The sequence below is a fragment of the Copadichromis virginalis genome, linkage group LG3, assembly GCF_057382275.1.
Source record: "Copadichromis virginalis isolate Kocher_CV1m ecotype Utaka linkage group LG3, C_Virginalis_male_GT1.1, whole genome shotgun sequence".
Lineage (NCBI taxonomy): Eukaryota > Metazoa > Chordata > Actinopteri > Cichliformes > Cichlidae > Copadichromis > Copadichromis virginalis.
The window spans coordinates 16,899,906-16,911,523 of record NC_140620.1 but is presented as its reverse complement, the minus strand read 5'-3'; the positions used below and the strand labels follow the sequence as shown (position 1 = coordinate 16,911,523).

The following is an 11,618-nucleotide window of genomic DNA, read 5'->3' as shown; positions in this document are numbered from 1 at the left end:
ATATGGGCTATATTCTTATCTGAAGTGACATTATCTAAGCTGCCCAACAAACACACTAAGGGGGAAGTTGGAATGTTACATTTCAGACACTTTGATAAGTCCTCACACTGAGCTGTTTCAGATGTTCAGTCATGTTCATGAAATACTATAAATAAATAAAAGCTATACCACCCGAGTGACCAGCTCACCAAGCTGCACGCCACGCATCTGAGCACAAAGCGGTTCAAGTTCAAGAATGTTTTGGCATACCCCCATCTGTGAATGGCTTTATATTAAGCACTAGCAAAGCTAGGCAAATTCCAGTCACCTTGTTGGGTCCAAACATGGAGTTGCTGCTGATTAGCTTGCACTTTGCAAAGTAGCTCTTGAAATGCTTTTTTCCTGCTGTCCACCGCATGATATTCCGATGCAAATGTGGTATGGCGTGTGCCAGAAAAGTTTGGATGTGGTGAGATATGTTAATAAAAATAAAATGAAATGATTTATAAATTGTGTTTGACCCTTTAAAACCAGTGGGAGGAAGCACACTCCATTTTGCGTAACTATTTTTAAATCCCTGTAGAACTGCAACAACGTAAGCTAGCGCAGTAATTTTTTTTTGAATATGAAACTGGAGGAGTCATTTCCTTCCACATATAGCTTTGCTGTTTGTGTGGAGTTGTTCTTTATGTTCACCTCAAATCAACCTGAGTGTCATTTCTCTTTAGTTCTGATCTCACTGCTGAGCTGCACAACAAACCAAGGTCAGTAACCTTCTTCTGTCACAGTTTAAACCTGAGAAATGCTCACTGATATGACCTGATTGGGTTCATGTTTCACAATGTAAAGTCTAACAGATCATCAGTTTTTCATTTTAACCCTCACAGCTCGTCTGACTGTGAGTCCCAGCAGCTCTCAGTTCTTTAAAGGAGACTTTTTGTCTCTGAGCTGTGAGGAGGACGACAGCTCTGCTGGATGGACTCTGAGGAGAAACACAAGCAAAGAACAGAGGACTCAGTGTGGAGATGGGTGGGGAAAACCTGCTGGTTCTTCCTGTAAGATCAGTAACACATATCAAATGGACAGTGGAGTTTACTGGTGTGAGTCCAGAGAGGGCCCCATCAGTAACATGGTTAACCTGACAGTCACTGGTAAGCTGAGTGTGTGGAGTTAGTGTTGATGAAGCTGTGTGTAAATGGATGAAATGCTGTAGTTTGTCTCTGTGTTGAGGTGGATCAGTGATCCTGCAGAGTCCTGTCCTCCCTGTGATGGAGGGAGATGACGTCACTCTGCTCTGTGAAACAAAGACCACTCCCTCCAACCTCCCAGCTGCTTTCTATAAAGATGGCTCCCTCATCAGGAAGCAGCCTACAGGTCACATGACCATCCAGCATGTTTCCAGGTCTGATGAAGGCCTCTACAAGTGTGACATCAGCGGTCATGGAGAGTCTCCATCCAGCTGGATCACTGTCACAGGTGACACACTCACCTGTCTGTGTTTCTGCAGCTTTCAACATTCACAATGTGACGACAACTTAGTGACTGTGTTTGCTTTATTTTAGGGGAACACACCACCACACCTCCACTTACATCCACACCTCCACCTACATCCACCTGTCCTCCTGGTTCCACCTCCATCATTTTTCCTCCATCACTCTCTCCTCCTGTTCTCTCTGTGTTTTCATTTGTTGTATCAGTCTGTGTTGTGGTTCTACTGGTGTTACTGGTTCTGCTGGTGAGACGATGTGTTCACAGGAAACCTGAAGGTGAGACTCAGACTTCCTGATCTTTCATGTCTGAGTTTGTTTAGTAGAATAAAGTTCACATTCATTATGATCACAGTAACAACTTGATTAAATGTAATCTCTGTTTAGATATTTAATTTGAAATATTTTTCATTTTGGAAAATTTCAGCAGATCAACAAGCTGGAGAAGATGACATCATCACACGTGTCATGTACCGTGCTGTCAAAATACAAAGTAGAGGTATCACTGTGTTTCCTTCACTCGGTTTTTAGTGTTTTGTGTCTGTGTGTGTTTTGGGAGTAGATGTGTGGTGTGTTTTATAATGTGAGGACATTCATAAATATTTAAGGCATACTTTGCTTGAAAGTTGTAGTAACAAACATGATGGTTGCAACGCTCCGAAAGAGCACATCAGCAGCTTAAACACAAAGTATATGAACATCAGAAAGTTTCAGCTTCTTTTTTTCATAGTAAGGATGGAGTTCAATATACTTATGGTAACTTCCTGGATTACTGTGTGGGTAATAAATTATTTTAGGAAAGTGAATATTAGAGGAACAGCAGCTTTTTGCACTTGTTCTTTTCACCTCTGCAAGTTTCTGCTCAGTCTGTTTATTGTTCTAATCTAAGACTTATTAGAAAATCCTTACTAGAAGACCAGCTCACACATAAAGAGTAGAAGTATAACTTGTGTGGTTTACTTATTTATTTTCAATGACAAAGTCATCAAACCATTGAATCAAGTTTTATCAGATGGTGTCTGGTGATTCTGCATCTGCCCTTGTTGTTTCACTTTCATTTAGGCAGAGGTTATAAAATAACTTCACATTTCTGCTCAGAGTCAATATAAGACTGCTGCTGAGTGTTTGACTGGAGGTAGAATTAGATTTAGTCCATGAAGGTTGTTTATGACTTTGGTGATATGATGAATTTTGAGGACATTATGAAGCAGTGAGGGATGATCAGAAGTGTAGAAATGCAGATTATTGTAACAGTAAAACTATTTTTGATCAAAAGCCTGAAATCATAACAATTAAGTTCACACCTTTATTATAATCGGTGTCCTTTGATTAAACATTGGCTAACTTAGACGAATGTTACCATGTGTGTTTCACACTGTACTTACTGAGTTGCTCACTGTGAGCTGGACTGTGTGTTTGTGGTCTGTGGTTAACTGAGGCTAACAGCTCTGCAGTCGTCCAGCATCCTGTTTCTGATAGAAAGAAACACTTCAGCTGCAGCTGTTTCAACACAGAGCTGCTCATTTTAAACACAGAAAGGAATGACAATAGCATTTTAAATCATATCTACATCAGTATATATATTTGCATTCTGAGTGTCACCTTAACAACATTAATATTTTGCTAGTGTCTTTGACACACTAATATGTAAAACAGATCCATTCATATTGATATTGATTCTAGTTAAATATAGTCTTAAGCTGCTTCTCACTGCAGTGCATTGTTATTTGGCCAATCATAATTCAGTTCATTTCAGATTTATTTATGTAGCACCAAATCAGAAAAACAGTTGCCTCAATGCACTTAAAGTGGTCGTGCTGTGAGCAGATTTTTGCTCTTTGCTCTGTGGTAAAGAGCGTCGGTCTGCAATGGAAGAAGAAGGTGTGTTTGTGGTTGTCTACCTTGTTATTCTCAGAAACACTCCCCAGTTCTTTGTGGTGGTCTGTGTTTCTCAGCAGAGCTGTTAAAAAAATGGAAACTTTACAAAGGTTTTAATCTTTATAAAGAGTTGTCAGTTAAACTTTTCATGATGCAACTTTACAAAAAATATGATAATACTACAAGTAATAGTAAACTTTTTGCTCTAGTGTGATAATATCACAATGCTGTAGCTGTTGTACCTGCAGTCATTTAAATGTGTTTTATTTTACATCCAGCTGCAGTCCATTCAGCAGTGAAAACTTACCAACCAGAAACCATCTGAACAAAGAAGGCCCAGGTACAACTGCTCTTGACTTTTAACTTTGAATAAAGGCTACTCTGTTTCCAGACATCCTCCTAACCTAAGCTAACACAACCACATCATGACTCAATTTCAGATCTCAGATTTGTGAAGGATATCACACTCACACTTCTTATCTCTGAACAAGCACACAAACCTGTTCCTGTTAAATAAGACATGGACAGCTAAACATTAGATCAGTGATAAAAGAGCCTCCCCCCTTCTCTTGGAACAATACTTAAGAGTTTTATGTCACATAACATGTAATTCAAGTGATTCTGTAATTCTAAATGGATGACTACAAACAAAAATCAGCCTCCTGATAGACACACCTGTGGTATCACTTTCATTATCCTTTGTCACATTGAGCTCAATTTATTGCATTTACAGATTTTCAGAAAACTTGACTTCTGACCTTGAGGTCAATGATACTGAGATTTGAACTTGTCGGAGATTTTTAGTAGATGAGCTTGGTATCATTTTGAAACTCTGCCCCCTAGATCTCAAGTTGTCATATTCATCAATGCAGGTGTCCATGCTGTCCGTCAGCATGCCAGCTGGGGTGATGACAATGCCTCATCAGCTTTTAAGGGGCATTTTGCACAGCAGAAAGAGGAGATTCTGAGGGCCGCCAGGTCCCGTTTCTACTATAAGCTAACAATGATTGTGCTCAGGGTTGCACAGTTTTGTGATGGTTAGCACTGTTTCCTAACAGCAAAAACGTCCTGAGTTCAAATCCAGGCTCAGGCCTTAATGTCTGCAGTTTACATGTTCTCCCTGTGGATGTGCAGGTTCTCTCCCACAGTCCAGTACATGACGGGTTTATTTTTGTTTGTGATTTCAAACTGACCCTAGGTATACATGTATGAGTTAATTTCAGCTCTTCGGGTTCCTGTTTGACTTGCTAATTTCACAGTGCTCTGATTTGTGTCTGAACTGGTTCCCAGTAAAGTCTGAACTGGGACTGTGTGTGATGCAGAGAGGTGGAGATTCGAGGTCTTTATTGAACTACAAAGTTTGTAATCATGTTTCCTGTTGTTTGAACTGTGTGTGTTTGTGTTCAGACTTTAAACCAGAGCCAGACGTCGTCTACTCTTCACTGAAGTAGTCCACCAGTCCAACCACTGACATCCAGCTGCTGGTCTCTAACTGGTCCCCCAGCACCTCAGACCAAAGGACATCCACATGTTCAAAAGACTTTCTGTGTATTTTATGTGTTTCTTTGGCTTATTTAGACTCACATACTTCAAAAATCAGATAATCTTAATTGATATAGGTATCTAAATTCAGCAATGATAATAAAAGTATGCTAATATGTTTTATGCTTACAATAAGGTCACTTTTGTAATGCTGGTAGTGGTTTAGTTTGTTTGCATCATTAATAAATGCACTTTTAGTCTGACTTTGGTGAAAGTATCACAGTAACAAAGTATCAGATGGGAAAAATATGTAGTGGTTTGGTTTTCCAGAATTGATACACCAATCTTTTTTTTTTTAATGCATAAAACAAAGAATTAGTAATAAAACCCCAAAACAAACAGTCCCAGCTTAAAGCCACCATCTTGCCAGGGTCTCTGTGTGTAGAGTTTGTGTGTTCTAACCATTTCTGTGTGGGTTCTGTCCGGGTACTCCGACTTCCTCCAACAGTCCAAAGACATGCAGTTAGTGCGATTACCATAATTGATGATTCAATAGGTGTGAATTTAAGTGTAAACGGTTATCTTTATTGCTGTGTTGGCAGAGTGGGAACATATCCTGAGTGTACCCCACCTCTCTCGCACTGTGGGAGCTACGATAGCCTCCAGTTCATGCATGACCTTGATAAGCCGAAGGGGATGGATGGATAGATTTCCAGCTAACCACGCGTGCTTCAGTCACTTCTTATATAATCCCAATTCATAACAACAGTCTGGGAATTTCCTCTCAGGGAATTTCATCACAGCTCTGGTCCGTATGTGCCTAGGCCTTTTTCAAAGTAGGGTTTCAAAGTAGCACGGTGGCACGGTGGTTAGCACTGCTGCCGCACAGCAAGAAGGTCCTGAGTTCAATTCCACCATCAGGCCGGGGTCTTTCTGTGTGGAGTTTGCATGTTCTCCCCGTGTCTGCGTGGGTTCCCTCCGGGTACTCCGGCTTCCTCCCACCGTCCAAAGACATGCAGCTTGTGGGGATAGGTTAATTGGATAATCCAAATTCACTAGGTGTGAATGTGCAAGTGAATGTGAGTGTGAATGGTTGTCTGTTCCTGTGTGTTGGCCCTGCGACAGACTGGCGACCTGTCCGGGGTGTACCCTGCCTCTCGCCCTATGACAGCTGGGATAGGCTCCAGCGCCTCCCGCGACCCTGAAAAGCAGAAGCGGAAGCGAATGGATGGATGGTTTCAAAGTAAAAGTCATTTTTACAATGTTGTTTTGAAAAAAATGTTGTGGTCCTACTGTTCACTGCACATGTTAGATGTGTTCCTTGTGCTCTGGAATAAACTGTGGAAGCATCAGTGATGACCTGCTTATCTGCTTCTAAACTAAAACACCTCCCTCTAGTGGCCAAATCTGACAGGTTTGTTCCAGTCAGACTTTAAATGCAGTTATCCAGTTTGACCTGCATACTATTCTTTCTCTTCTAATGAAGATGCATCCACAAGCTCTCCAGACAGATGGGTTGTAGTTCCATCATTCATCTCTGAACTCTGACTTTTACTGATAACCTCAAAAGAAACCACTTAAGATTCTTACAAACATTTGGATTATCATGGTCCTTTCAGACCACATAGAACGCTTTTAATCTGTTGCCAGAGATGAATGGATTTAACCAAGGACCTTCTTGTTGTGAGGAAAGTGGAAAGTGGAGGGAGAGAGAAAAAGAGAGAGAGAGAGAGAGAGAGAGAGAGAGAGAGAGAGAGAGAGAGAGAGAGAGAGAGAGAGAGAGAGAGGGAAAGACATGGCAAAAGGCCACAAGTCGTATTCAAACCCGGGCCAGGTGCTCTCATACAGTAACCTGCTCGTCCCAGTGAGCTTAATCGGCTCCTATACATATGTTTAATACAAGAATAATAAGATGTCTTAATAAGAAGAAAACCTGTCTGTACTTTTTATGAATGCTTTGAAGAGGAGAAAAAAACTACACTGGCATGTGCAGGCCGACTTTGAAATGAAAATCATTTTGTCTATTTGAGTTTAGAGCTTGTGGAAAATTAATCAAATAATAAAACAGCCCATTTTCAAATAAATCAAACATAGCAGTGGCCCAATAATTTTAAAATAAAAACAATAATCAGGAAAACTGTATGTACTCAGCAAACAGCTCAGGGTGGAAAATATATACAAATATATATTACAAATTTGTAATAATATAAAGGTCACAAAACCATAAATACATGTGGTAAATTGCCTGATACACAGAGATCACGTTGCAGGCCCACGTGATGTTTTGAGACAAATTTAACGTTGCACTTTCACACAGATCCACAAATTTCAGCTGCATTCAAGTCATAGTGTGAAAAACAGTGGAACAATCTTTGCTTGTTGATCATCATCAACCTTTTTGACACATCTTTATCTCCATACTGAAAGCATGCTTTTTCATGTTGTCAGTGTCAGAATGGCACATTTATCTTCAGATGTGCAGATCTGAACCCTAGTACAGAGACCTCTGCCGATACTTAGCTTGACTTGTAGGTCTGGAGATGGTGAACACACCTTTGTGACAATGGACCTGATGCACACAGCAGTCCAAGATCAACAGTCCTCAGTATTTATTTCCACTGTGTTATTGTGCAGTTTTTCAGCTCATGTCTCCAGCACAGAAAACTAAGCAGGTCCTGGTGTCTAACTCAAAAGGAGAAGGCATGAGGAGGCTGAGCCCCATGCTTGCACCACAACCTGAACACACTTCTTCTGAGAAATCTGCACCTGTTTGAAGCTTTTATAAAAAGCAGCACTTCAAGTGAATGTTGAATTATGTGTACATCTTTGATAGTTCAAATCTGGCAGCATGTTAGAAATGAAAGAGTATATACATTTTAGATTTTAATAGGTCCATGTATATTTAACACTGTACATGTTGATTTGACCTCCAAGAACAGAAGCAGAACACTCACAGGTCATTTAAACAAGGTCATAGACTATTTATGAGATGCTTTTTCAGCTGCTTTAAATGCAGCCTATGATTTCTAAAGATTACAGGGAACACAGCTGTGTCCTCCAGTAGAAAAGAGACAGAAACAGAAACTACTAGCAAACCTGGAAAAACAACATTCAAGATGTTGATGAGGTCACCAGCAAGGTGTATCTCCTCCACATTCCTGAGGCTGTACTAGCAAATACAGCAAAAGGATGATAGCACATGTGGATGTGCCTTTCTGGAGAAGTTGTGTCACGGGGTGGAAAGGGACAAGTTATCTAAGTTTTTCTACTATGCATGTTTTGCTGCGTTTTATCTTTTTAACATTTTAATATTGTACACTGGTTTATTTTTATGAGTTTTACTGCATGTTTTAATGGTATTTATTTGGTGACTTGTCCTGGAAAGACTCCGCCCCTACCTGATAATAAACTGATCACACCTGCGAGAGATCCCAGAGAGGCCAATAAGAGGGCCTGGCAGACCAAAGGCTGGAGCTTGACCGAGAGGCTTGAGAGACGGGCAGGCGTAAGTGGTGCCAGGCGGCGGCACCCGCAAGCCGAAGGGGCTGGTGGAGCTGGGCGTTAGGGAAGGACGATGCACGACCAGCGCGGAGAGCACCAGCAGGAGGACCAGCGCGCAGAGGCACCAGCACGCAGAGAGCGACAGTACCAGCGCAGAGAGCGGAGACAGCACCAGCGGAGGCTACTAGACGGCTGTGCCGATTTCCAGTTTTAAAGAAGCGGCGGGCGGAGTTGAGAGCTCTGCCCACCCGGGGTAAGTCTCTGACTTATCCCTTTTTTATGAAGTAAACCTGTCTGGAAAGAATAGTGACTGCCGCTTCCTCTCCTTCTTCAGCATACCAGGACGTGAGTGCGAGAGGGAGGCGAGGACTCCGCTGGTTCCTTTGGTTATACCACTTGCTGGATTTCTTAGCTCCCTGGGACTTTTAGGTTGTGGCGCAGGCCACTGGACTTTTAATATTGTGTTTTATTGACTTTTATTGTGCTACCCCTTGGCCAAGGTTGTGTTAATTCATTTTGCATTTTTAACTATTTAAATATAATAAATTATATTTTAATCATACAGTTTTTAATGTGTGCTTTCCCTTGGCGGCTCCACTGCTCAATCCGTTTGGAGGAAGGTTTCCTTCCTTCGCACAAAATCACTGTGGAAGTAAAACCAGCCTTCCGCCTCCGTTACAGTTGGACTACCTGAAAAACCTTGGTGGACTGCAGGTACTCATCTCATGAAGATATCTGATGACAAGAGGACTTATAAGAAGAAAAACTACACTACATTCTTAAAGTATGGTAATAAACCATTGGCCCTTGGAGGTTGTCTTGTGATTGCAGCACTTTCTTTTGTTCCAAAACAGGTGAAAATGACAAACAATACTTTCCTATTGAGCAGACTGACATTGATGAAGTTTAACTAGCTTTGTCTAACTCCGATAGTCAAGTGATGTTTCAGGGTTTTAAGCAAAGGATGTCAAATCAAAATCAAATCAAATCACTTTTATTGTCACATCACATGTGCAGGTACATTGGTACAGTACATGTGAGTGAAATTCTTGTGTTCGAGCTTCACAAGCAACAGAGTTGTGCAAAGTACAATAACGTAAACAAGCAAAATACAAGAATGGCTAAATCTGAAACTAATAAATATATGTACAATATATAATAGATGCATTGTTCACTGTGTTCTGGAATTACTGTTCTTCATTTTACATTCAAGGAATTAAAGCATGATCAGGAAGAACAGGCACGGTCTTATTCATCTTTATTCAAAATTATTTAAAACTCTACCATTATATTAGGAGCAGAACATGCTGAGCATGTTAGTGTTTAAAGTCCAACATCTCCCTCTAGTGGCCATATATAAACATGTGTGAGGATGGTGTTAATGTAAAATGTGAATCATAGTGTTCCAGTCAGTCATCAGTGTGTCTCTGCACAGCTGTAATTAAAATGTGTTCAGAGGGCCTCAGTGTCTGAATGGTTCCAGTTCAGCTCCATAACAGCAGCGTCCCTGGTTTGATTCCTGTGTTTCAGCTGCGTTTGATACAATGGATCATGCCATTTTACTCTCTCATTTGGAAAATTGGGTGGGCATTAGGGGAACAGGACTGGAGTGGTTCAGGTCTTAAATGGCAGGGTGAACTTGGGAAGCGCATCGGTAATTACAGGATGCTGTAAACGGACCAAACTTCAGTCAGGAGAACAACTGAGATAATCCATCCACAATAAAAGGTTAGTCATTAATATACTGCAGCAACATGGGAAGAGAGCAGCTGCGAGAGAATTCAACATTAATGGATCAATGGTACAGAAGTGGAGGAAGCAAGAAGAATTAGTTGAGTAAAATTTGACTTATCTCACTTTTTTGTTTTTTGCGCTTTACACGCTGGTGACCTTATGATCCAAAAAATACGGTACTGTTACGTTCCCCTAAAAGGGTCCAGGCAGTGAGAGGGAAGTAACAAAAAGTGTCCGGGTCAGAAAAAGGAGTCAAGGAGGCAAAAGGGTTAAATTAAAGACTTTTATTAAAGTAGCTCAACTAAAAGAGACGGACAAGCCGCTATCACCATTTAAGGAAAACAAACAAAACTCAAGCATTGGTCAATAAAGTAAAAAGTAAGTCAAAAAGAGAGCAGCTCACTAGCTACAAACACACAGCTCACTAGCTGCAAACACACTAATGGCAATCTGGCCCAGAGCTCACCTTTCCCTGGGCTTAAATACTTTTAATTACTGATGAGAGTCAGCTGCACAAAAGGGAAAGGTGGCACCTCAGGTAGAAGAGGTGGTGGGACACGCCCACACAGGCACCTTCAGGAGGAGGCCCTGCTAGGGCCGTAACAGGTACTCATCTACAGAGGGTGCAAAATGCTGCAGCTCGTCTTTTAAATGGAACTCGAAAGTTTGAACACATTTTCCGTGTTTTAGCTTCACTTCACTGGCTACCCATTTCTTTTAGGATTCATTTTAAAATTATTTTATTTGCAGCCTTATACACCGGGTATCTCAGGTCAGCTGATCAGCTTTTCCTGAATGTACCCAAGACTGAGCGTAAACTTAGAGGCGATTGTGCTTTTGCTGTAGCTGCTCCAAAGCTGTGGAATGATTTCCCTTTAGAGATTAGACAGGCCTCTTCTCTGCCTGTTTTTAAATCACTTCTGAAAACCAATCTCTTTACCTTGGCCTTTGACAACGTATGAGATGTTGGTTTTAGTTTATTTTTATTTTTGTAATTTTTGCTGATTCTGTGTTGTAATATCTTGTTTTTTTTTAAATACAGGGCTGTTTTAATTTGTATGTATTATTTGTTTTATTTTTTAATGGTTCCTTTTATGCTATAGTTCTTAATGTATTTATTGTACAGCAGTTTGGGACTGTGCTGGCTACACACACACACACACACACTGACCACTCACTATGTCTTGAACCAATAGAAAACCTGGTGCTCAGAGGAAGAGGGCGGGCTTTACTTGGTGTCAGTGAGAGAAATGAAAAAAAGCTCAAATGAGTGAGAAGGACGATGAAGGAAACATCTGTGCTGTGTCTGCTCTGTAAGTAGAATCTCTGTGTCAGATTTTAAATTTGATGTAAAATGTTAAAACATGTTCACTTAACATTTCAGGGTAATCATGGATTTGTTTTATGTGTTAACCCTGCATTGGACCAGTAACATTTCAGATGTTACTGGTCCAATGTCATGGTAAGCGAGCGACAGTTGGGCTCTGTAGACCCAAAGATCCAAATTTAGTAGAGAAGATGGATGTTCTCCTACCAGATGTTCCTTTTTTTGTTTGT

At 40.8% G+C, this 11,618-nt stretch overlaps 1 long non-coding RNA gene across 1 annotated transcript; it reads left to right on the top strand.

Moving 5' to 3' along the window:
• The first annotated feature begins 1,582 nt into the window (after positions 1–1,582).
• On the top strand, positions 1,583–3,684 carry LOC146713094 (uncharacterized). Its single transcript, XR_014919136.1, has 3 exons — positions 1,583–1,745; positions 1,894–1,965; positions 3,623–3,684. It is a non-coding gene; the product is annotated as an uncharacterized LOC146713094 (long non-coding RNA).
• Positions 3,685–11,618: the final 7,934 nt, after the last annotated feature.